This window comes from Ruditapes philippinarum, unplaced genomic scaffold, assembly GCF_026571515.1.
Source record: "Ruditapes philippinarum isolate M1 unplaced genomic scaffold, ASM2657151v2 ctg2462_1_1_1_1, whole genome shotgun sequence".
NCBI classification, from domain to species: domain Eukaryota; kingdom Metazoa; phylum Mollusca; class Bivalvia; order Venerida; family Veneridae; genus Ruditapes; species Ruditapes philippinarum.
Window position 1 is genome coordinate 41,797 of NW_026865695.1, and position 27,627 is coordinate 69,423.

Genomic DNA, 27,627 nt, shown 5'->3' on the forward strand with positions numbered 1-27,627 from the left:
AGAGCAGATCAACATGACAGGTGTTTAAATTTGCAATATTCTACTCTTAAGCTAGACTACACATATTTATACAGTCTTGCATTGTTGTTTCCTCGGTCCGACTTCATAATCTAGCTAGTCGTTAAGCATCCATCTGTAGTAATTTCAACAAATAATACAAAGAAACGATGTATGCAGTTGTTTTTTTTTTTCAAGGGAAAATATGCAACTACATTTCTGTTAACAAAATGAGCGTTTACATTGTACACCCAATTTTTATATAAACGGCAAGAATCAACAAGGAAAGGCGGCGTTCAACGAACGAAACCCCACACGACCCAGCAACAACAACCAGTGGCAAGGAATCCAGACGGACCCAAAACAAAAAACGGGACAGGGCACAAGCACGGACAGGTTAATCACTTAAAGTATAAATAATTTGTAACTGATAAGGAATTCAAAGAAAATTCAAAGAAAACAAATAAATGATTGAATAATAGGAAATAATTTGTAACTGATAAGAAATTCAAAGAAAACAAATAAATTATTGAATAATAGGCCCACGAAGTCAAAGGGCACAGGGGAAATGAGACCCGGGATTAAAGAAATAAGACCAGGGGCAAAGTGGAAGATACTTACCGTAGACGAAAAAACAACAGGGGACACAAGCAAAAGTGTCACCAAAACATTATGAAACAACACCTTGTGAAACAAAAAAGTCGTGCAGCTCGGAAAAAAACATGATTAAGTACATTCCCAAAATTAACTTGCATTTGGCAATCAGCAAACCTAAACTAGGTAACAGTTTTAACAGTTATATTCAGGTCAAGATTTTATCAAACAACACCAATGCAACTATATCTAAGAGTTATGAACATTGCATCCGTAAAACAGTTGTGATTGTAACAAGTACAAATGGAATAACTAATATATTTTGACCTTACGTTAAACAATATGATTTGATCAATGGGTAATCTTGTTACTTCTTTCATGACGAGCTATCCCATGCCCTTTCTTCAAGACAAACACCATTATAAATTTGATCAATTTATCTGACCACCAAAACTTTCGAGTGCGCCGTTTCTTATTGCTGGTCCCAAAATGATAATTTGTCCGGTTTTCTTACAAACATTTTTATATATGAAGTTTCATCAATCAGTGCGAGTATATAAAACATCCTTACCTGACCATGCCCATTGTCCTGAAGCTTAACTCATATTTATATATTAGATCATATAAAAGTTAACTCATTTTTATATATAATAAATTTACATTCGTCTTATACCATGGTATTCTACATTTTGGAGGAAAATCACGTTAATTTTTATTATGAAATTATTTCATAACAGGAACATGAAAGCAAAATCATACAAAAATTATAAAATTGGCACAACATAGATTAAATTAACATAATTATTGTTTTCTAATGTATTGCTTGAAAAGTTTTTTTATCTCAAGTGTTACAGGTTTTGCTAAGCTTTTCTTATAAAGATAAGTCACGGACTGATGAAAATTATCGAATGCAACATCTGCCGTAATTACATATTTTACACAAATCCTGCTAACATTTTTGTCGATATCCACAAGAAAAAATGCAATTAAACATACCTCCCATGTGGACATGACAAATGAATGAGGTATATACAGGTGTCATCAGTAAATACAACAAACGAAAATCAGCTTAAATAAATATTCAAAATATTTTCTTAAAAGAATGATTAAATAAATGGAACAAGATATTTTTTAAGTATACTTAATATTTACATCTAACATTTCCTGTTTCTTTCTTAAAGGCCCATTATGCCTAAGAAATGCTGTCATTTTTATGTATCAAACACTTTTTATTTTTGGGTTCTTGTTACAGTTTAATAAAAATGACAGCATTTGTCATAAAGATGAATTATCTTTGCTCCCTTTGTTTTGTTGGAAACTAGTTTAATAATAGTGAATAAGTATTTTATATGAAAGTGAAAATACTACTTTGTTTACATTTTGCTATCTTTACGACACAATATTCCACTTATAGCACTTCTTTTCTTAGCTGTTAAACTTCTAAAATGCTCTAAATCCATTAATAAAACATTATTAAACATATGTTTGACATTTCTAAAGAATTTAATAAATATGGATTTCTTAGACATAATGTGCCCTAAAAGTTGCTATTCAATTTGATAAAAGGTAACCAAGCATTTGTTAACGAGAGGTCATTTCTTATAACATTGTAAATGAACTTGTTGCATGTTGATTAAGAAATGAGAGACACCTGTCGATGCTTTTTATTCCAACTTCCATAATTTAGACATTGTCTGAATTTCTGAAGTTATGTTCATGTTTAAAACGAATCTTTGTAATTCAGCACTGCTGTTTCAATTGTATTTATTTCAATTATTGCGCTACCTGTTTTGAACTTGTACATTAATTGTTGTTGATAATGTCATATTGCTTGTATTGTATCGTCGGTTTTGGGGCGATATTTTTAGGGACGATACTGTGAGTTGATAACGCTACAGTGCGAGTCGTGTTTGTTCTAGTTACTTTTCCGTGTTTAAGCGGTGTGGCACCGCCATTTATAAATTTTGTAAAAGATTTGGCTGTAGATGTCTATAAAGTCACAACATTGTATGTATTTTTGTTTTTTTCCACTCACGGACTGTTACTATATATGATTTACGTTTATACATTGATATATTGTTTTGTACTTTGCTACTATTTGGTGAAATAAGTTTGTAGATTCGTACATTAAATTCTCGTAACAATTTATATCGAATTTCATATGGAACCTTTTTTCAGTGAAGATGTAAAAAGTTTATATTATTTAACCTTAAGTAAAGTACGTTAATTTCTGAATTTCAAGTAAAGATTTATGAATTAAATTACCAGTAGAAATTTGCTTCATTTGAGATGAATGCATGACTTTGATAGAAATTTACCTATAGTACTTAGTATTTTCTTTTTATATATTTCAGCCTTTACCACACATATATATATTCACATCCACACGATAATGAATAAAGCTGATTAAACTGTCTGATAGTAATTGTGTTTGTTCACTTTTACGAGGCAGAACATTGCTTCTTTAAGGATATAAATATTTCAAATGGTTTACTTATATTTATACGTATTGGTTCTAGTTCCTCGGGCTCTTTAAATGCAAATATAGTTCATATAATTATATATTATTACTAAAGGATAGAACATAATAATTCACAAAAGGCGTTTATAAAAGCTAAAAGAACAGTGTACAATATAAAAGAGGAATGTCCAATCATTCCTGTTTATTATGGCTCTTTTGGTCATTTTAGTGGTTAAACTGGTACATAAAAATCAAGGCAAATTTTTATAAATGGACAATTCTTTATTAAAATCATTGAAATATCAAAAGCAATTTTATTAACAGATCAAATATTTACATACACAATTCACATTTCTAAATTAACTTCTGATATATCTAACACTTCTTGACCACAATTATTCTGCTACAACATAATGTTCGGTGCCCGAACATTTTGTGAAATGAAAAATAAATGAATTACTTCATTGACTAGACTAAATCATCAAATCAAAGTTTTAACTAAAAATGTTAGGGCACCGAACAATTTCCAAATTAAAACAAAGATTAACTGACAATAAACCGAAGCATTAAATACAAGATTTCATTCAAAATGTTAGGGCACCGAACATTTTGCAAAAAATGATTTACTAAAGATGGACGCAAGTGTTTAGTCAATGTTTTAACTAAAAATGTTAGGGCACCGAACAATTTCCAAATTAAAACAATGATTTACTGACAATAGACCGATGCATTAAATACAAGTTTTCATTCAAAATGTTCGGGCACCGAACAATTTCCAAATTAAAAAATGATATACTGACGATAGACTTAAGTGTTAAATCAATGTTTTAACTAAAAATGTTAGGGCACCGAACAATTTCCAAATTAAAACAAAGATTAACTGACAAAAGATCGGGCTTGTTAAAAATCGGGCACCGAACAATTTCCAAAATAAAACAAAGATTAACTGACAATAGACCGAAGCATTAAATACAAGTTTTCATTCAAAATGTTCGGGCACCGAACAATTTACAAATTAAAAAAATATTTACTGACGATAGACTTAATTGTTAAATCAATGTTTTAACTAAAAATGTTAGGGCACCGAACAATTTCCAAATTAAAACAAAGATTAACTGACAATAGACCGAAGCATTGAATACAAGTTTTCATTCAAAATGTTCGGGCACCGAACAATTTCCAAAATAAAAAAAAGATTTACTGACGATGGGCTTAAGTGTTTAATCAATGTTTTAACTAAAAATGTTAAGGCACCGAATAATTTCCAAATTAAAACAAAGATTTACGGACAATAGACCGAAGCATTAAATACAAGTTTTCATTCAAAATGTTCGGGCACCGAACAATTTACAAATTAAAAAATGATTTACTGACGATGGGCTTAAGTGTTTAATCAATGTTTTAACTAAAAATGTTAGGGCACCGAACAATTTCCAAATTAAAACAAAGATTTACTGACAATAGACCGAAGCATTAAATACAAGTTTTCATTCAAAATGTTCGGGCACCGAACAATTTACAAATTAAAAAATGATTTACTGACGATAGACTTAAGTGTTTAATCAATGTTTTAACTAAAAATGTTAGGGCACCGAACAATTTCCAAATTAAAACAAAGATTTACTGACAATAGACCGAAGCATTAAATACAAGTTTTCATTCAAAATGTTCGGGTACCGAACAATTTACAAATTAAAAAAATATTTACTGACGATAGACTTAATTGTTAAATCAATGTTTTAACTAAAAATGTTAGGGCACCGAACAATTTCCAAATTAAAACAAAGATTTACTGACAATAGACCGAAGCATTGAATACAAGTTTTCATTCAAAATGTTCGGGCACCGAACAATTTCCAAAATAAAAAAAAGATTTACTGACGATGGGCTTAAGTGTTTAATCAATGTTTTAACTAAAAATGTTAGGGCACCGAACAATTTCCAAATTAAAACAAAGATTTACGGACAATAGACCGAAGCATTAAATACAAGTTTTCATTCAAAATGTTCGGGCACCGAACAATTTACAAATTAAAAAATGATTTACTGACGATGGGCTTAAGTGTTTAATCAATGTTTTAACTAAAAATGTTAGGGCACCGAACAATTTCCAAATTAAAACAAAGATTAACTGACAAAAGACCGAAGCATTAAATACAAGTTTTCATTCAAAATGTTAGGGCACCAAACAATTTACAAATTAAAAAAAAGATTTACTGACGATAGACTTAAGTGTTTCATCAATGTTTTAACTTAAAATGTTAGGGTACCGAACAATTTCCAAATTAAAACAAAGATTTACTGACAATAGACCGAAGCATTAAATACAAGTTTTCATTCAAAATGTTAGGGCACCGAACATTTTGCAAATTAAAAAAAAAGATTTACTGATGATGGACTTTAATGTTTAATCAATGCTTTTACTAAAAATGTTAGGGCACCGAACATTTTGCAAATTAAAACAAAGATTTACTGACAATAGACTGAAGCAAGTTTAAATACAAGTTTTCATTTAAAAAGTTAGGGCACCAAACAATTTACAGAACTACAATATACCATGTACAAAATATATAAAAGGGACTTTTTTTAAGCATTAAAGAATTCACTAATGGAAAATTTAGGGCACCGAACATTTTGTAAAATTTCAAAAATTACTTTCTTTATTTCAAATAAGTTTTAAAAATCATAAAAACTTAATGACTTTGAAAAAAAAAATGTTCAGCACTTTTGCAAAATTAGAAACAAAGGCAAAAAGAAATGAATTATTGTAAATCAGTGTTTTAATTCAAAATGTTTGGACGTAAAACAATTAACAAGTTAAAAAAAAAGATTTACCGACAATCGATAGAACCATTAAATACAAGTTTTCATTCAAAATGTTAAAGCACCGAAAATTTTGGAAATTAAAACAAGAGCATCGCTAGTTGGAGCATTATATGCCCGAAAGTGTTTTTTTTTTAGTAAGGATGAAGCATTTGTAAGACATGGGAATTAAAATGTTTTACTTAAACAGATGGACAGAAAGACGCCAGGGATATAACATGATATAAGCAAAATTTTTTTAGGACATATAATTAATGTAATCAATATAAGCTGTAGGTTGATTAATACTCAAGTTATTGAGCGAAAACCATTTTCAGTGACCTTGACCTTGTGACCCAAAATTATTAGGGGTCTTCTACACAATACTGACAATCATCCAATGAAGTTTGAACACTGTGGGCGAAATGGAACTTTAGTTATGCTCAAGAAACCACAATTTTCAGTGTAAGGATCATTGTGACCCTGACCTTTGACCTTAAGACCTCAAAATTAATAGGGGACTTCTACCTAATATGGACAATCATCCTATGAAGTTTGAATATTGTGGGCCAAATGGAACATAAGTTATGCTCCGGAAACTGTTTTCAGTTTTAAGATAATAGTGACCTTGACTTTTGACCTTGTGACCCCAAAATCAATAGGGGTGTTCTACTCAATATGGACAATCATCCTATGAAGTTTGAATATTGTGGGCCAAAAGGAACATAAGTTAAGCTCTGGAAACTGTTTTCAGTTTTAAGGTAATAGTGACCTTGACTTTTGACCTTGTGACCCCAAAATCAATAGGGGTGTTCTACTCAATATGGACAATCATCCTATGAAGTTTGAATATTGTGGGCCAAAAGGAACATAAGTTAAGCTCTGGAAACTGTTTTCAGTTTTAAGGTAATAGTGACCTTGACCTTTTCTTGTGACCAAAAAATCAATAGGGGTCTTCTACTCAATATGAACAATCATCCTATATGTTAAAGTATTGTGGGCCTAATGGAACTGTAGTGTCAAGGTAATAGTGACCTTGACCTTTGACCTTGTGACACCAAAATCAATAGGGGTCTTCTTCCCAATATTGACAATCATCCTATGAAGTTTGAATATTGTTGGCCAAATGGAACTTAAGTTATGCTCTGGAAACTGTTTTCAGTGTTAAGCTAATAGTGACCTTGACCTTTGACCTTGTGACCCCAAAATCAATATGGGTCTTCTACCCAATATGGACAATCATCCTATGAAGTTTGTTTATTGTGGGCCAAATGGAACTTAAGTTATGCTCTGAAAATGTTTTCAGTGTCAAGGTCATAGTGACATTGACCTTTGACCTTGTGACCTCAAAATCAATAGGGGTCTTCTACCCAATATGGACAATCATCCTATGAAGTTTGTATATTGTGGGCCAAATTGAACTTAAGTTATGCTCCGGAAACTGTTTTCAGTGTTAGGTAATAGTGACCTTGACCTTTGACCTTGCGACCCCAAAATCAATAGGGGTCTTTAATTCAATATGGACAATTATCCTATGAAGTTTGAATATTGTTGGCCAAATGGAACTTAAGTTATGCTTCGGAAACTGTTTTCAGTGTCAAAGTCATAGTGACCTTGACCTTTGACCTCAAAATCAATAGGGGTCTTCTACCCAGTATGGACAATCATCCTATGAAGTTTGTTTATTGTGGGCCAAATGGAACTTAAGGTATGCTCTGGAAACTGTTTTCAGTGTTAGGCAATAGTGACCTTGACCTTTGACCTTGTGACCCCAAAATCAATAGGGGTCTTTTAAACAATATGGACAATCATCCTATGAAGTTTGAATATTTTGGGCTGAATGGAACTTAGGTCATGCTCCGGCAACCAAATTGCTAACGGACGGACGGACAGACAGAAGGATGCCATGGGGTATAACATTATTTTACATAATATGCCCGAAAAAAAGATTTACTGACAATAGATAGAAGCATTTAAATACAAGTTTTCATTCAAAATGTTACAGCAGAGAACATTTTACAAAATGAAAAAAGAATTATATTCTTACAGTCTAAAGCATTAAAACAAATTTACAGATATATAAATATAATTCTAACACATCTACAATTTTTCTAACATATGTACAGTATAAGTTAGTCTTCTACAATTAAAAATGTAATGGCATTTTACAGACTTTAAAAATTGACTGAAAAACTTGCAATGATGTTTTTGAAAAAAAAAACAAAAAAAAACTACAACATTTAACTAGGTTTGATCAAACAGAACAAGAATACTTACTAACATTTGGCAGACTTGAAATTAAAAAAAAGGCTTTCTTACATGTTACAAGACAAAACAGTTTTCAAAGTTTCATGAAAATCAAGGGTTGTTTAAATGTTTGATGAAATGCTACTAGCTTAATGTTTGGCCACCTACTATATAACCAAGAGTAAAAATATTTAGTTCCGCCTTATTGAATTCCCGGAGGTACATCAACAAAAAAGACTAAGCATTTTCTACTTATATAAGAAGCAATAATTATTTATTTTAAAAGTACAAAACACACTTTTCTACACAAATATTACTCCGATGAAAATTAATGTCAGCAATGTAAGCAACAAGGCACAGATATCGCCGAAGATTAACGAGAGCGTGAAAATCAGAGACTCAATATGTGAAATATGAAGACTTTGTAATAAGTAGTAACCATAATAATAAGTGGAAATCATATAACCATTCAAGGCCCCTGTGACCTTGACATTTTACTTAGTGACCCAAAAATCAATAGGGGTCATCTACTAGTTACGACCAATTAATATGTGATATATGAAGACTTTGTGATGAATTATAACAAAGATAATGAGCAGAAGCCATTCTGACATTTGAGGCCCCTGTGACCTTGACCTTTGACGTAATGACCCAAAAATCAATAGGGGTCATCTACTAGTTATGACCAATCAATATGTGAAATATGAAGACTATGTGATGAATTCTTTTCAAGATAATCAGCAGAAACCCTTCTGACATTTAAGGCCTCTGTGACCTTGACCTTTGACCTAGTGACTTCAAAATCAATAGAAGTCATCTACTATAACGACCAATCACTATGTGAAGTATGACGACTTTGTGATGAATACTTTACAAGATAATCAGCGACACCATTTTGACATTTAAGGCCCCTGTGACCTTGACCTAGTGACCCCAAAAACGATAGGGGTCATCTTCTAGATATGACCAATTAATATGTGAAATATGAAGACTTTATGATGAATTATTTTCAAGAAAATCAGCGGAAACTATTCTGACATTTAAGGCTCCTGTGACCTTGACCTTTGACCTAGTGAACCCAAAATCAATATGGGTCATCTACTAGTTATGACCAATCATTATGTGAAATATTAGACTATATGATAAATATTTTTCAAGATAATAAGTGGAAACCATGTGGTCTACCGACGGACTGACATTAGCAAAACAATATACCCCCCCTCCTTCAAAGGGGGTAGGGGCATACAAATTCAACACATCATTTCTCCCCAATGAGATATATCCATCTATAATGTATTAAGTTTCACTAACATGTAGATATCTGCTTTTGATGGATGGATAGATGGACATTCCGACCCATTTATTTAGTTGTTAAAATGTTATGAAAACATAATGATTCTTGGTGTTTTACTGCATACTATTGTTTGTTCATTCAACATGTTACACATGCACTTTTTGCACTAAAATTGCACCTGTCAACATCTCTCTTTAAAGCCATATAGATATAGTTAACAAACAATATTCAACAACCATCTTCAGTATCAAATGGAAGTTTCAACAAAACTTATGCAAAGTTTAAGCACATGTTCCATCCAAACATGTTTCTGTTCCTCTAAGATGAATAGGGAAAATCTTCTTAACAACAATATCTGAAAATAAACAAAAAAAAACTATTTTACTTTTTTTATATTTCACAATTTGATGAATACAGTACTTCATATTCAATTTATATACTGTGACATTGATTAAGATATGCAATTGCCTTTAAAAGACAGACATTTATTTAGAGGCCAAATTATTCAACAAATTTACTAACTAAACTTAAGAATAATAATTATTTATGTCTACATTTGCATATCAACTATAGTCCATATAATACATTTAAATGTTTATATTGCATCATTATTTTTTGAGTAAGTTTAAGGTGAAAGACAAGAATCATTCACAAATTTCTTTATAGGGCCAAGCCATTTTTACTTAACAAAATATATGCTCTCTTTAGAGGTGATATATAAAAGGGTAATTGATCTTTAAATTTCCTCAAGACAAGAGGACTGTGATGACTAAAGAGTTTCAAATGGTTGATGAACAAAACAGGCAAAGAGAATTGTATTTGGTAAAGTACTGTCTTAAGTATCATTTTAGCACATTTTGTAGATATTGTACAAGTACTTACTTAATTTAACTGTAACCAATATATCTATTTGTTGAAGGTAACCATTTTTATCCAAGATATGACCTGAAATAATGGTAATATTTACATTATAACAATTAACAAATGCATATTTAATGTGGTCCAAAGGAATGCTGTAGTAACTGGAACAATACTGTCTCAACCAATATCAGATATTTGATGAATATTCAATTCAAAGAACAGAGTTCAGATAAGCAGACAATGGGGTGTGCTTGGCTTAGATAAGTTGACTTCAAATCACTTGCAACTCCCACTGACGACTCTGTGTACTTTCATGTGAGGAAACTACATAAATCAAACATCTTACAGAATGTTGGTTTATCTACTCAGGTACCTGCTCATGCCTGACATAATGCATGAATACACTTTTATTCACTGCTATAACTTTGATCAAGGGACTTTAGAATAGCACGCAATACATTATCTACTAATGGTAGCTGCATTAACCAATTCATTTTGAATTCCTATCATTCATGCAGAAGTTAAAACCCTAAAATCCCTTAAACACCACAACAACTTTGTACTCAATAGTCAATTCACTTACATATTCTTCTTTTGATTAGTTTGTAATCACCAGTCTCCTCCATCACATATCTATTTTGCTTGGCTCAGCTTACAGGCTTGGAACCTGAAATTTTAAGCAACTATTTTTTAACTGTTGTACCATTACAAACATATTCAATTGTGTTATAGTATAAATTTAAATTTTAGGAAAATAATAAGTTTTAGGGTAAATAAATACAGATAAATGCTAAACCTGATAAATTTCTGAAGTAGACATTGTCTAGCTTTCATTTATAAAACTTTCATTATCAATTTGGTCAGCTAACAATAAAGCCTGGCTCTTTACTGGTAGTAAAGGCGGCAGTGACCTTCGATTCCTGCTGGCCAGCAGGTTGCTATGAAAGTCAATGGTACTGGTTACTATAGAAAATCAAATTTTGCTATGGAAGTCAATGGTTCTTATGGAAAGTCTGTAACTGATATGAAAAGAAAAGTCAACAGTTGCTGTGGAAAGATAAAGGTTGCTTAAATTGGAAGATAAGACACTGGTTGCTATGGATTCCACTGGTTACTAACTTACTAAGAATTAAGTTGATGCTGGTAGAGATCATAGGTACAATGTATGTACTTAAGAAATTTATTTCAATGGTTATGGAACTTCCAGAAAATTACTGGTTATTAAGGGAAGTAAATTTCATCATGGAAAGTCATGGTTGCTATGGCAGTCTCCAACTGGTATGAAATATCACTAGTTGCTATGGAAAGTAAATGGTTGCTATGGGAGTCATTGGTTGCTTTGTAAAGTCACAGATTGCTATGGCTGTCACTGATTGCTATGAAAAGTCACTGGTCCCAGTGTCATCATTCCCCCCCTACTTTCTTAATGGTGCCAGTACCAAACAAATGGGGAAAAAATGTATCACATGCACTCAAATTGAGAATTTAACATAATATGTACCAAGCATTCGTGGTGAATTTTCTAATCCAGGGAGACATTAGTACTATGCATAATATACACTTTTAAACCATGTTTTACAAACAATAAGACACTTAAATCTAATGAGTCAACTTGTTTTCCTATTTGAATATTAGAAAACTCATAGTACATAAATTATATAAATGTTCAGGAGTAAACAATATACTGGGTACGAATATGGCAATATGGGTCATGTGGTTAGATTTGTTTTTTCATCACATATCACTTAACAATATGGAAAAGCTCTGCCATTACTGATTTTTTTTACCTTTAAATTTACGAATTCTTGTAGGGAATTTTCAACTTTGACCCTAAGGGCAAAAAATTTCTAAGCAATTAAACTAGCTGTTACAGTTTCCACATAAGCTTGATATTCTAACTTCATGTACATGTTTTTTGTATTACTCAGAATATATGCTTTATCTTATAGTGTAATAGAATTTAAGTCAAGCCAGTAAAATTTTCTATGTCAATTGTCATCCATTAGAACCATTAGGGCACAGTCATACATACATGTGTACAATGTATTTGAAAAAAATGGCAGCTATAATTTAACCCATTACCAGATATATACACCTTTCTATTCTAAGCCCCCCCCCCCACCCTTTTGTTGTCTCAAATGGTGAAAAAAATGCCTTATTTAGGGCCCAAACACCTGTTTTGTTTGAGAAATACTGTTTAAACTAGAACTCTGCGAGTCGGATGTGTCGCCTTGTGAAGAATGTAGTTTAGGAGAAATGGCCAGGACAAAAATGGAATTTGAAAATCAACAAAGGGCAATAACTCAAAAAATAAGAAATGCAGAGCAGCAGTTTCTATGCACGGCACTTCTTATCAATAAGATCTATCATCCTATTAAGTTTCATATCTAAAGCTTTTATAATTATTGAGAAATGACCTGGACAAAAATAAAGTATGAAAATAAACAAAGGACAATAACTCAAAAAATAAGAAATGCAGAGTACCAGTTCTTGGGCACTGCACTTCTTCTTAATGAGATCTATCATCCTATGAAGTTTCAAGTCCATAGCTTTTTTACTTTAGGTGAAATGGCCTGGACAAAAATAAAGTATGAAAATTAACAAAGGGCAATAACTCAAAAAATAAGAAATGCAGAGTACCAGTTCTTGTGCACTGCACTTCTTCTTAATGAGATCTATCATCCTATGAAGTTTCAAGTCCATAGCTTTTTTACTTTAGGAGAAATGGCTCGGACAAAAATAAAGTATGAAAATTAACAAAGGGCAATAACTCAAAAAATAAGAAATGCAGAGTACCAGTTCTTGTGCACTGCACTTCTTCTTAATGAGATCTATCATCCTATGAAGTTTCAAGTCCATAGCTTTTATACTTATGGAGAAATGGCTCTGACAAAAATAAAGTATGAAAATTAACAAAGGGCAATAACTCAAAAAATAAGAAATGCAGAGTACCAGTTCTTGTGCACTGCACTTCTTCTTAATGAGAACTATCATCCTATGAAGTTTCAAGTCTATAGCTTTTATACTTTAGGAGTAATGGCCCGGACAAAAATGAAGTATGAAATTTAACAAAGGGCAATAACTCAAAAAATAGGAAGTGCAGAGTATCGGTTCTTGTGCACTGCACTTCGGGTCATTGTAAGAAGCATGCATACCAAGTTTGAAGTCAATCCAACTTATAATGACTGACTTATGCTCCGGACAAGCTTAAGGGGACGCCAACACCGACGCCGACAACGACGACGACGCCGCCAACAAAAGTAATCCCTATATGTCGCCTTTTTCAAGGCGACACAAAAAGTGACCACTTTTTCGGCGCCACCCACCCCCCTGATCCAAAAGATACATCAGGGGGTTGCCAGAAGGGGTATGTGCCCCCTTCTGTTTGGGGGTTTTGATCGAGGGTGGCAGTCCCCATCATCACTTTATTTTCTGAACATAATTTGGACAATTTTAGTACACATCAACCTCATTATTTGCAATCAAATAATCAATTTAAATAGCAAAAAGTAATCATTCATTTATATAATTATTTATTTTTTATCAAAATTTTGGTTGAATAAACTTGTGACACCAGTGGTCTGTGTAGCAATAAGCATATTGAAGATTGAGATTTCAATTAATTGAGTTTTGGGATGAATTTAATTTAACAAATTAGGCTGTATATCTTGAGCTGTTGTTCATCCCTATCAAGGGGAAAAATCAGTTTTAAACATTTTCCACTTTTAAAGTGAAACATTTTTGGGGTGATAAATCTGGATCTGGGAGAAATCATTAGAAATCTATAATTGTGAGGCACATTTATAAATAAATAAACTACATGTATCAAAAGTGTATAAACCTAAAAGGTCATTATGAGTCTGAAGATTAAAACATTATTGTTAAAATTAAAACAAAATCTAAAACACCTGAATGAAAGGTCAATATCTGTGTATGGTTGGGGACAACTAAAACCAGACTACTAGTCTAGTCAATATACCCTAATTTGGGGGTCAACCTAGAACTACTGGTATAGTAGCGTAGTCAGAGCAAGTTTTAAAACGGAAAAAATCATTACATAAAACCGATTTTATCTTTTTAATTGCAAACGCAAAATTTCGGGACTTTTTATGGTAAGCACTTAAGATTCTTTAAGTTCTTCAGTGAGGTGTTGATAAGAATTCTTTTGCAATTAGTTCTAGGTGTATCTTTACTTTTACTGGCCTATACAACCAAACCCAGACAGCCCTGAATTAGTTTGATTTAGTTTTTTTCTTCTTTTTCCAGGTAGTTGATCTAATATCAGATGCTTTTTTTATCAACAATAAATGCATGTTTCTTTTATAATTAATAAATCTATTTCAACTTAATTCTTTCATAAACGGTAATCTTCTTATGTCCAGGGCAGTCATTGAATTTATGGTTTTGAATTTACTGGCCCGAATTCTAGATTTGAATTTATCCTACTATATATTTAACTACATTTTCTCTAATATTTACACTCAGACTGGCCCTAACAAATTTTCACTGGCCATGGGCCACCGGGCCAGTGCTAAATTCGATGACTGCCAGGGATAAAAAAGTCCACTTGTCTGCTGGTATTTACGAGAAGGACTGAGGCAGGAGCTTGTCCGGAACTTGACGGGTGGAAATTTGCCAATGTGCTAGACCACTTGAATTATCATAATCTATTTGTTTACATTTTACAATTGAAAACTGGAAACAAAGCTTGGTTTTAGGTTATGTATAAATTTTGCACTTTATAAAGCTCTGTAATGTTAATTCTAACTTGGTTACAATGTGCGACCTGCATGTGCCTGACAATGTTCTATATTGATTCTGAACTTAAATTTGAAAATTTTATAAAATGTGTGGGTAAATTCCATTGTCAATGATAGGAATTTGATTTCATATTAACCCACTGGTAGCATAGTATATTGCAGGACGAGAAGAAATTTGAAGCAACTCTGAAAATTGTTTTTGATCCCAGGCCCCGTGTTCACAAAGATTTTAGGATCAGGGTCAAGATCAGGATCAAATTCAAGAACTCAAATATTTTCCATTGTTTATCCACATAGATTAGATATATTTAATATTAATTGATAAAATTGGACTTAAAATAATATGTTTATGGAATTTTAGAATAAACTAATTGTTATTTTTGCAAGATATTGGCATTTTATATTGATCTTGATCCTAAAATTGATCCTTATTTTGATCCGATTATTTCTGATTTTGATTTGTTATTTGTTCATTTTATGCCAAAATAGGTTTGTTTCTTTGCAAATCAGCAAAAATTTACATTTTGAATAAGTACCATTTCATTCTAGCACCAATACTATTAATTTTTGTTTTATAAAACAATGAAAATAAAATCAGGATCAATTGATCCTGATCTTTTCTTAGTGAACATTACATGGGTGACCTGATATTATCCCCTACCGCTACCCCCATCTCTCCAGTGATTGTTATAACCCCAAGAATATAAATAAAAGTCAATTTCCGCAATGCCATTTAGAATCTAGTATCAATAAACTGACACTAGATTCTACTAGGCAACTTTCATTATACCTCTATTGAAATGTAGATCGAACTGGTGTACTTAAAAATTGGTGTAATGAAAATTGTGTAATAGTGTCATGTTGTTGTTGTTATGAATAGCTAGGCTATATAGAAATGTTGAAATGGTAGGGAAGGATGGGGGGGGGGTAGTCTCAATATTTCGACTGCAAGACAGACCGATTTTATAATCTGAAATTTCATAGATGTGTCAAGGGCGACCATCATCTATATAAGAAAAAGCCCTAAAGCGCACAATTTGTTGGGCTAGGGGCGTGGCGGCGGGCCTGCAGGACAGGGCAGACCACGAGACAGGGCGGACTGTGACTCGAGACTAGGCGGACCATATTTTGGGACAGGGCGGACAGTCACTACCTATACGAAAAATCAGCATGGCTTTTATGAAAAACAGGACCGATTCAGGCCTGTTTTGAACCAGAATTGGCAAAATCAGGGTGAAATAGACCCTGAATTTTCAAGAAATCTCACATGGTATAATTCAAGTTTTTTCTACCCTGACATCGTCTTCATTTTGGTAAAAGACCGGGTGGAGGCAGGAATATTTGCACTTTGAAAATATTTTGACACAGATTTTACTGACTTGGAGAAATATAAGCAAAATCTACCCAGATATTTCAAAGTTAGAAAATTTTCAAGAACCAGTTTCAATAAAGTCTTAAAAGTTCTTCATTTCCAGCCTGATTTTTCTTAGTTACTGTACTGTAGACTAGATTCTAACAACAAAAAACTCACCAAAAGCTACAAAATGTATCCGTGTTCGTTCATTTCCCCTTCCACATCACAAATATCCCTTTTGAAGTTTGTTTTCTCCGACACATAATCTTTTTTGATGACCGAATACACAGAGGTAATCACACAACGGGGTCAACGCAGTTGATGACGCAAAATTGGACGACTTCATTTTCACGCCATTGAAGGGGTGTCCAGTCCGATGACAGTGTGTAAACGTTTTAATGATATTTCTGATGAATCAACATTTCAATTATTCATAATTGATGGAAAGGATAATTTAATTATTCTATAAAACCTGGGACAAAAGATATTTTAAGTCACAGATAAACGAAAATGCTGTCACGAAAATTGTGTCTTGCATACGGAGTACCTGACTCCCCCGTGTAAGCGTAAAGATTTGTCCGTTGCCGCTGAAACTCTTTGAACTTCGAGCGTGTGCCTGTGTAGTTTAAAGACACGCAAAGCTGAGGTTTAAACGGGTAAATTAATGTGATCTTACAAGAGGTGCTGTAGACTTGCGGGTTGTTTCTTAAAGACTAGGTGAGTAAATTTACTAACTACTGTACATATATATAGATTCTGATAATTTTTTTAATTTTGTCATTTATTTACAAGTAGATTTTTTTATAGATAGAATTGGTGAGTTTTCCCATTGATTTTACCTAAAATATGTTTAATCTTGTTATTCATGAAATAGAGTGAAATAAGAATCCCTAAAGAAAAATTGCAATATAGATCTAATATCAAAATATTTAAATTAAAACGAATCCATTTTTTTGTAATATTGTTCTTTTTTTAATACTTTGATTTAGATATAGATCTAGTCTGGCCTTAATTTTTCAGAAAGATGTAGTGGCTCAAATGTCTTATAGTCTTATCACAGTAAATACTTCAGTGACAGACAGCTATGACTTCAAAACAGGGATTCAGACTGAAATACAAAAAATATGTCAGTAAAGATCAATAATTGAAGAGATTTTATGGATGGGAGTGGGACTCACATGAAATAGAGTTTCCAAGGTATGTATAATTTTTTAAAGCAATTTGCTTGAACCATCTTTAAGTACCAAAAAAAATAGGGAATATTTTGTGTGAAACATTGTTTAAGAATTTCAATATTGACAACAGTAAACTTGAGTAAGCGAGTATTAGGTTTCCTTGCATTATTTTCCTCACTGTACGTTTGTTTGCCAACTCTTGTTGATGATCAGTTCATGAACTCTCTGGTTTTACACTATGTTGATTAATTAATTAATACATAAACTGTAACTGAAAAGCAAATTTTACACTAAAGCACCAAAGTTACAATGAAAAATGAAGAAGTAACAGAAATAAAGCACTGAAATGATGTATTTATAAAAAAAAGTATTTGTGAACACTAAATTCCTTAATTTTGAAAAAAAAATCAGTATTTTTTGCTCTGAAAAAGAAAATATTTAATTTGAAATAAATTATTTTTTTTTAATTTTTTAACATCAAGTGGACCTATGAGTTTATTAAGATAATATTTAAGTTTATATGAATTTATAACAAATATAATCTTTTGTTATTCTGTGTTTATAAACTAAGGGTACAGAAGGGGACGGATGTTACAGAATTGAACTAAAAATTCTTTTTACAGTAGTACGAAACTTATCTTGTTCTTATGATGCATGATAGAGAAGTAGTAAGCTTTGCAACTGTATAGGAATGTTTCACACAACAAATAAAATACCATTTAAAAAAAATAGAAGAAACAAACACAAAATCCATAACAGGATAATTATATAGAAAGAGGTGCAAACGATAGAGATGTTAAAAGTATCTTTGTGATTAAAATTGGTCAATTGTTAAAACATAAATTCTTTAGCCTTAAATAGTTAACAAACCAACAAACCATGTATCCCAGCCCCTCATAAAACAGTGGGATATGGATCCTAACTCTATACACACAGAAGGGGCTGGCACTTTATTGGAAGTTTATGAGCTGTATATTGGGAGCTGCGTAGATTGTATATTTGGAAGTGTGATATATTACAAAACAGTAGGGGTGCCAATTAAGCCCTTAGGGTGATATATATTATGCTTAAAAACAGTGGGGGGAGGGATTACCATTTTCATACAATTTGACCCATTTAATTATTGTTAATAAAGTGAAAGAAACTTGTAAGGGTGTCTACCAAGTTTGTTCAAATAAAAGCCCTGGGGTCAAAATTGGCCCCGCCCCGGGGGTCATTGATTTTCCTTATATGTGTATAGCAAAAACTTAAAAAATCTTCTTTGAAAAAACCCAAATAGCTAGAGTTTAGATATTAAGCATGAAACATCTTCTAGTGAGTGTCTACCAAGTTTGTTCAAATAAAAGCCCTGGGGTCAAAATTGGCCCCGCCCTGGGGGTCATTGATTTTCCTTATATGTGTATAGCAAAAACTTAAAATCTTCTTTGAAAAAACCCAAATAGCTAGAGTTTAGATATTAAGCATGAAACATCTTCTAGTAAGTGTCTACAAAGTTTGTTCAAATAAAAGCCCTGGGGTCAAAACTGGCCCCGCCCCAGGGGTGTCATTGTTTTTAACTATATGTGTATAGTAAAAACTTAAAAAAATCTTCTTTTAAAAAGCCCAATGAGCTAGAGCTTAGATGTTTAGCATGAAACATCTTCTTATGGGTTGGGGGGGGGGGGGGGGGATGGGGCTATATACAGGTGAGCGACCTCAGGGCCATCATGGCCCTCTTGTTTTGAAAATACATAGATTTATATTGTGGTTTTTCTTTGTCTTAGTAATGCTTAAATCAAAATGATTTTTAATAAACCAGTATCTTGCAATTAATTATTACGCAGCCGTTTTTTGAAACTACCTAAATGAAAATGGTAATCATGATCAGTTGCCCAGCAATATAGGCTACTATTAAAACAAATCGTTACCCTTATTATAGTAAACATTTTTATTCATTTCACCATCCTTTTTATGTAAAATCTTATTCAATTACACAGAATTTTGGCAATTTAAATCTTACAAGAGAAAGGATTAAGATCTTTATATCCCTCTATTATTGTACTTAATCGTATCGGCATTGTCCACCGTATCCCCCAATGACGTCATCCACTAAGGGCGACAACTTGAATACTGTCTTAAATGAAAGGGTCTATTGTGAGGAAATGCCACATTCAAAAACCACAACTATCTTTAATTGCCCACAACCATAACTCTATTTCAATTCTTTTACAAGGTTTCTGTTACTATAACTTTCTCATTTCCGAAGCAGTCTTGCAGTCTTGCGAAGCAGTCTTGCAGTCTTGCGGGGGTATTAATCACATTTTGTGATAAGTCAAGTTTGCTTAGGCCAAAAAATAAATCTTGTTTTCTGGTTCGCCTACTGACTGTATATTTTACCCCTTACCGATTTGTCATAATGACATGGGATTTATTTATATTTAAAGCAGCACTTTGCATATATGTTATCGGTTTATCTGTCAACCCCCAGAAAAATCCCTACCTACTGACTCTGTTCATTTAGGGGACTGTGACCAGAAACAAGTTGTTTTTTTTATGCCCCCGCCATATTTCCCCAACGGTATTACACATCAACTCAAATATGACATATGGATATGTCATGAGAAAATACAGGTCAGGTTTGAATTTAATCATGGTTCGATAATTTTTGGCAGAGTTATGCCCCTTTTACTTTGAAAATAATATGAAATTTTCAGTTTCCTTTCCATTATCTACCCAACGGTATTACACATTCAACTCAAACTTGACATATGGATATGTTATGAGAAAATATATGTCAAGTTTAATTTTCGTCATGGTTCGATGATTTTTGGCAGAGTTATGCCCCTTTTACTTTGAAAATAATATGAAATTTTCAGTTTCCGTTCATTATTTCCCCAACAGTATTACACATTCAACTTAAATTTGACATATGGATACGTCAAAGAAATGCACAGGTCAAGTTCGAATTTGGTCATGGTTCGATGATTTTTGGCAGAGTTATGTCCCTTTAACTTTGAAAAAAAGGAAATTTTCAGTTCCCATTCATTATCTCCCCAACAGTTATACAATTATTCAACTCAAATTAAAGATATGGATATGTCATAAGAATACATTGGTCAATTTTCGAATTTGGTCATGGCTTGATGATAGCTGACAGAGTTATCCCTCTTGAATTTTGAATAAAAAATCAGAAATTTTAAGTTTCCGTTCATTTTCTCACATTCAGCTCAAATTTGACATATAGATACATATTAGGAATAAGCAGTTAAAGTTTGAATTTGGTCATGGTTCCATGATTTTGGACAAAGTTATTTTTCTTGAATGTTTCAGCACTCATACTTTTGTGGAAATGTATGAAGCCATTATTTTGGCTACAAATATGCAATATGCATTTTACAAAAGGTTAACACTGAATAGTTTCAGTGCCTTGAACTTTGTTTAAAAATGGTTTGTGTTAACATTGAATAGTTTTAAGGGCTTTGAACTTAAAATGGAAACAATAATTTGTGCAAACAACAGGGCTCAAGCTAGGTTCAAAATTTAGGGAGAAGTCACTTCTCCCTCCAGCTGATTTAGGGAGAAGTGGGGAGACTTAAGGGAGAAGTGAGGAGTTTCATATATCGATGTTTGTTGTATGTTATCGCAATTATGTTGACTCACTGTTCATATCTTATTAAATGAATTGGATTTGTGTTACAACAGAATATTTAATTTTAATTTAAAACAGAGACATAGATAGCTATTATTATAACTATTGTTATCTATGTCTCTGTTTAAAAGTAGTTTGAAACAAGTAATATGAATGAGTATCATGTAATGCAACCATTGCATTAGATGAAGATAAAAAAAGCCATTGTTGATTCCTATCATGGATCATATCAGAGGTGGATTAACAGTTATTTCCTTCTGATTTACTATTAAAAAGCTTGCGCCGGACATTATATTCATATTCACTTATGTTGTAAAGAAAATAAAAGTAAATACCGAAAGAAACGATCTTTAATTTCACTTCATTTGTAATAAATACAGTGTAATACGCCGTTAATCTTATCAAATTTAACTCGTCGACAAAAAAGGTTATCATAACTTTCATTTAAAATTACCGTTACAGTTATATGTCGAGCGGTTCCGCTTAATTCTGACAATCATTCGATAGTGAAAATTTAATTGACGTTTGATCCGTCCATCATAAATAATTGTTATGTAGGTAGTTGTATGTTAGCGATTTAATGATTGGTTAAATAATGTCGCCTCGATTAAAACGTGAATTACGATTGGTTTCTCGCACGTATCGGTAATCTCGCGGTGGGCGGAGTCTAATTGTTCTTTGAGCGTCTGTTAATTAGACTTTTATGACATGTTGGTAAACAAACGGATTAAAGACATTTCGCGTTGATTGAGATGCATGACAGTCCCTTTTTCCGGCGGCGAGGGTAAACAAAGCAAACACACACCACATGTTATTCACAGTTATTGTTGGTAATCTACAATAATGGATCAATAAAATCAGGCGACTTCATCTTCGCTTTCATGTAGGATGTCGGCGAAGTCAGACGGAATTCGGCGACTATTTCGCCCGAATCGCCCACTAGCTCGAGCCCTGAAACAAATTTGGGACTAATTATTATAACATCTGAAAGTTTTCTAGTTTGCCTTTTATACATGTATTTATCTGTCTTTTAAAGGCATTCACTTGTATCTTACATTAAGTACCAGAATTTGAAAAAAATATTATGTGAAGTGATAAATACAAGCAAATAATAGAATGAAAAAAGTTGAATGAATTCCTTATTTATTTTCAGATTCTGCTGTGAAAATGACTCAGACTGGCAGAAACATAATTGGATTAAACATGGGCATATTCTGATGAAACTTCCATTTGGTTGCTAAAAATTGTTAATTAACAGTACCTGTATAGCTGTAGAGAGAGATGTTGAGAGTGATTGTTTAATTCACACAGGTGCAATTTTAGTGTAAAACAGTACAAGCAAATTACTGTTGAATGAACAAACAAAATTGTGCTATATAACATATGGAAGCAGCTTGTTCTATATATTCTTTTTTATAATAAACCCTACACAACTACAGTGATAAGTGGGATATACTAGAGTCAGATTGTCTGTCTGTCTGCCTGTCTACCTATTGGAGCTATTGAAGTGAAACTAAATAGACAGATGTATCTCATTGCAGTGAAATGTAGTTCCAAGGCATTTAATCAATTGTTTTTTCATATGATAGATCAGACAAAATGTTTTTTCTTCTTTAGTGATTGATTTGTGGCTCAAATTTAGCAATTGAAATTAAATTTGCCTCATAATGGTCTTGAACTTGAATGTCAAATTAGTGTATTTTCACCATTTTTAGCTTGGCATTGTTTTCGAAGAAAAAAATAGAGGTATTGTTACAGTCAATGGCAGCTTTTCCATTGCCGTCCGCAAACTTTAACTTTGATCATAACTTTATGAGCTATTGGTGTATTGTCTTTCTTACTTGGCCATAACAACTTTTGGACAAGACCGTTAAGCAGACAAGATAAACCTGACCTACATTCATAAATGACCTTGATCTTCAAGGTCAAATGTCGAAATTTTGCTTGATTTTGCTAAAAGGGGCTATAACTGTGTTATTTTTTAATGGATTTTCTTCAACTTGAAACACAACAATCTTTGCTGAAAACTTGTATTTAATGCTTCTATCTATTGTCAGTAAATCTTTTTTTTTTAATTTGCAAAATGTTCTGTGCTGTAACATCTTGAATGAAAACTTGTATTTAATGCTTCAATTTATTGTCAGTGAATCTTTTTTTTTTAAATTTGGAAATTGTTTTACGTCCAAACATTTTGAATTAAATCACTGATTTAATGCTTTTGTGTAGTCATATAATAATTCATTTCTTTTTGTTGCTTTTCTCCATAATAATTTGGCAAAAGTGCTGAAAAATTATTTTTTTCGAAGTCATTTTTTTTTAATTTTGCAAAATGTTCGGTGCCCTAACATTTTTAAAAATGCTTTGGTCTATTGTCAGTTAATCTTTGTTTTCAATTGGAAATTGTTCGGTGCCCTAACATTTTTAGTTAAAACATTGATTCAACACTTAAGCCCATCGTCAGTAAATCTTTTTTTTTATTTTGCAAATTGTTCGGTGCCCGAACATTTTAAATGAAAACTTGTATTTAATGCTTTGGTCTATTGTCAGTTAATCTTTGTTTTCATTTGGAAATTGTTCGGTGCCCTAACATTTTTAGTTAAAACATTGATTCAACACTAAAGCCCATCGTCGGTAAATCTTTTTTTTTATTTTGGAAATTGTTCGGTGCCCGAACATTTTGAATGAAAACTTGTATTTAATGCTCCGGTCTATTGTCAGTAAATCTTTGTTTTAATTTGGAAATTGTTCGGTGCCCTAACATTTTTAGTTAACCATTGATTCAACACTTAAGCCCATCGTCAGTAAATCTTTTTTTTATTTTGGAAATTGTTCGGTGCCCGAACATTTTGAATGAAAACTTGTATTTAATGCTTCGGTTTATTGTCAGTTAATCTTTGTTTTATTTTGGAAATTGTTCGGTGCCCTAACATTTTTAGTTAACCATTGATTCAACAATGAAGCCCATCGTCAGTAAATCTTTTTTTATTTTGAAAATTGTTCGGTGCCCGAACATTTTGAATGAAAACTTGTATTTAATGCTTCGGTCTATTGTCAGTTAATCTTTGTTTTATTTTGGAAATTGTTCGGTGCCCGAACATTTTTAGTTAAAACATTGATTTAACACTTAAGTCTATCGTCAGTAAATATTTTTTTATTTTGGAAATTGTTCGGTGCCCGAACATTTTGAATGAAAACTTGTATTTAATGCTTCGGTCTATTGTCATTAATCTTTGTTTTATTTTGGAAATTGTTCGGTGCCCGAACATTTTTAGTTAAAACATTGATTTAACACTTAAGTCTATCGTCAGTAAATATTTTTTTAATTTGTAAATTGTTCGGTGCCCGAACATTTTGAATGAAAACTTGTATTTAATGCTTCGGTCTATTGTCAGTTAATCTTTGTTTTATTTTGGAAATTGTTCGGTGCCCGAACATTTTTAGTTAAAACATTGATTTAACACTTAAGTCTATCGTCAGTAAATATTTTTTTAATTTGTAAATTGTTCGGTGCCCGAACATTTTGAATGAAAACTTGTATTTAATGCTTCGGTCTATTGTCAGTTAATCTTTGTTTTATTTTGGAAATTGTTCGGTGCCCGAACATTTTTAGTTAAAACATTGATTTAACACTTAAGTCTATCGTCAGTAAATATTTTTTTAATTTGTAAATTGTTCGGTGCCCGAACATTTTGAAAGGAAACTTGTATTTAATGCTTCGGTCTATCGTCAGTTAATCTTTTCTATAATTTGGAAATTGTTCGGTGCCGTAACATTTTTAGTTAAAACATTGATTTAACACTTATTATAAGTCCATTTTCAGTAAAAAAAAGAAAATTTAATTTGTAAATTGTTCAGTGCCCGAACATTTTGAATGAAAACTTGTATTTAATGCTTCGGTCTATTGTCAGTAAATCATTGTTTTAATTTGGAAATTGTTCGGTGCCCTAACATTTTTAGTTAAAACATTGACTAAACACTTGCGTCCATCTTTAGTTAATCTTTTTTTAATTTGCAAAATGTTCGGTGCCCTAACATTTTGAATGAAATCTTGTATTTAATGCTTCGGTTTATTGTCAGTTAATCTTTGTTTTAATTTTGAAATTGTTCGGTGCCCTAACATTTTTAGTTAAAACTTTGATTTGATGATTTAGTCTGGTCAATGAAGTAATTCATTTATTTTTCATTTCACAAAATGTTCGGGCACCGAACATTATGTTGTAGCAGAATAATTGTGGTCAAGAAGTGTTAGATATATCAGAAGTTAATTTAGAAATGTGAATTGTGTATGTAAATATTTGATCTGTTAATAAAAATGCTTTTGATATTTCAATGATTTTAATAAAGAATTGTCCATTTATAAAAAATTGCCTTGATTTTTATGTACCAGTTTAACCACTAAAATGACCAAAAGAGCCATAATAAACAGGAATGATTGCACATTCCTCTTTTATATTGTACACTGTTAAAGACAGTTTGGTATAATTTTCTACCAGGGAGTTATTATTATGTAACCCATAGGCATATAATAAAATTGTCTGCTCGAATATTGTGAAAATGGTTTCATTGAATGTCATTAACAACCAGACCTTTAAGGGGTCATTGTCTGAAATTTAATTACTGATCTATATTAAAATTGTCTTCTGGACTTAAAGTAAAGTACAGGAACAATAGGATTACCCTGTGTATATTTGAACGAATTTCAGACATGAAAAATAGAGAGGACTAAAATATTGTTCAAACCCAATGGTTTTATTGCTATGTATTTATTTGTGTAAATAAAAAATGTTAAGAATAAGTAAATTGAATATCATAAAGTCTTGAAAAGCCGAAGTCGTGAGAATTTACTTCAGTATACATATTTGGTTATCAAATTGCAACTTAATCCATTATAATGATTTCGATACCAATGTTTTTACCTGGTCACCTATCAAGAAAGGACATGAATCTATATCAAAGTTATTCAACTTTTATTCCATCATTGAAAATATGTTTATTTGGTAAATTTTCTTCTTTTGTTGTGTAATTGCACAAAGTTAACTGGTCTAAGTCAGTCAATGTAACTTCATATTGGATTGTTAAATTTGATCTCTTTATTAGTAGCTGGGAAGCTGATGCTTTCTACATAATTGTACTTTATTGTGAAATTAAGCTGAAATTATGCCAAAAAAGACAGAGGTATATCAAAATTAGTAACCATTTTCATTATAATAATGGATTGACCTTATGACTAGTCTTTCATCATTGACGGAGAGGAAGTACTAAAATGCAATCCGTATTGGATTGATAATTTTATACCTGTAAATGTGGTTAATGTATTGTCAGGTGACTTTCTGTTATACATATTTATAGCCCCGAATAAATAGTAAACCCGTTCTTTATCGAAATAATACAACAGCCTATACATTTATTTTTTTTTAATATCAAATGTTTATTCGATTCTTTTTCATTTGCAATAAAGACAACAACAAATTAATGACATTTTTCTTTTCATTTAAATGATAATCAAAGCTTCAAAGTACAATGGCCCAAAGTCTTACAATATAATTATAAACATCAATACATATTGATGATTAACTAAAAATGATCACAATTATAAATTAAATAACATAGTGGGTGTAAAGTTAAATCACCGGGTTTATGTTGCAAAATTGTTTCTATTTTAAATTCATAGTGTATTAAGTGTGAAATTAACATAAAATGTTGCATCTGTTTTGCTTTGTAGTCTTTGTGTTCTTATGTTTTGAATGCCACAAACCATTGCATTAAAACATTAAGACAAATATTAAAGTGAAAAAGGCAATGTTATGATTCACTTATATACAAATTTCGATTTAATTAGAAAGACTTTTTTATCAAATAAACCACGGCGAAGGGGTGTAATAAAACCATTTGCTGTAAACAATATTACACTTAGGCTAGTGTAATGACAATTTTACGTGATGTCATTTGCGTTATATACAAACTATATATACAGTAGCGTTAAAGCACCCCTATGTTGGCGTTACCCTCTAGGTGCGTCGATGAAAAATGATTCTTTTCAACTGTAAACCTTTGTTTATTTGGATATGCAATAAATAGAATATGAAATTTATTCGTGTAGATTAAGTACTAAATTAATTGAACTCATTCAATAAAAGAATATTATTCTTGCAAGAGGTTTGCATAATATGATTTCATTCAACTCGTTTAGATTTACAGTCATTTTATAATTGTTACAACTGGAATGAACTGCCAATTATGGGATAAGATTACACACCTCAGTATACATTGTAACACATTTAATGTAGAAATGCATTTATTAAGAGGAGAATTGTATAAATTTATAAATTATGGTCCGGATGTGATGGACAAAAAACAACATTTACTGCAGTAATTAATCATCATATCACTATATCAGAAACATTTCAGTCAGTTTCTACATTGATTACCAAATCTTAGCAATGAATCTTAATCT

The 27,627-nt window shown here is 31.9% G+C and overlaps 2 long non-coding RNA genes across 2 annotated transcripts; one reads left to right on the plus strand and one right to left on the minus strand.

Annotated features, from left to right (window-relative positions):
* Positions 1-7,763: 7,763 nt before the first annotated feature.
* LOC132730017 (uncharacterized) lies at positions 7,764-16,687 on the minus strand. Its single transcript, XR_009625709.1, has 4 exons — positions 16,548-16,687; positions 10,840-10,923; positions 10,278-10,340; positions 7,764-9,750 (listed from the first exon to the last, which is right to left on the minus strand). It is a non-coding gene; the product is annotated as an uncharacterized LOC132730017 (long non-coding RNA).
* Positions 16,688-16,696: 9 nt separating this feature from the next.
* On the plus strand, positions 16,697-22,773 carry LOC132730018 (uncharacterized). Its single transcript, XR_009625710.1, has 3 exons — positions 16,697-17,087; positions 17,391-17,567; positions 22,327-22,773. It is a non-coding gene; the product is annotated as an uncharacterized LOC132730018 (long non-coding RNA).
* Positions 22,774-27,627: the final 4,854 nt, after the last annotated feature.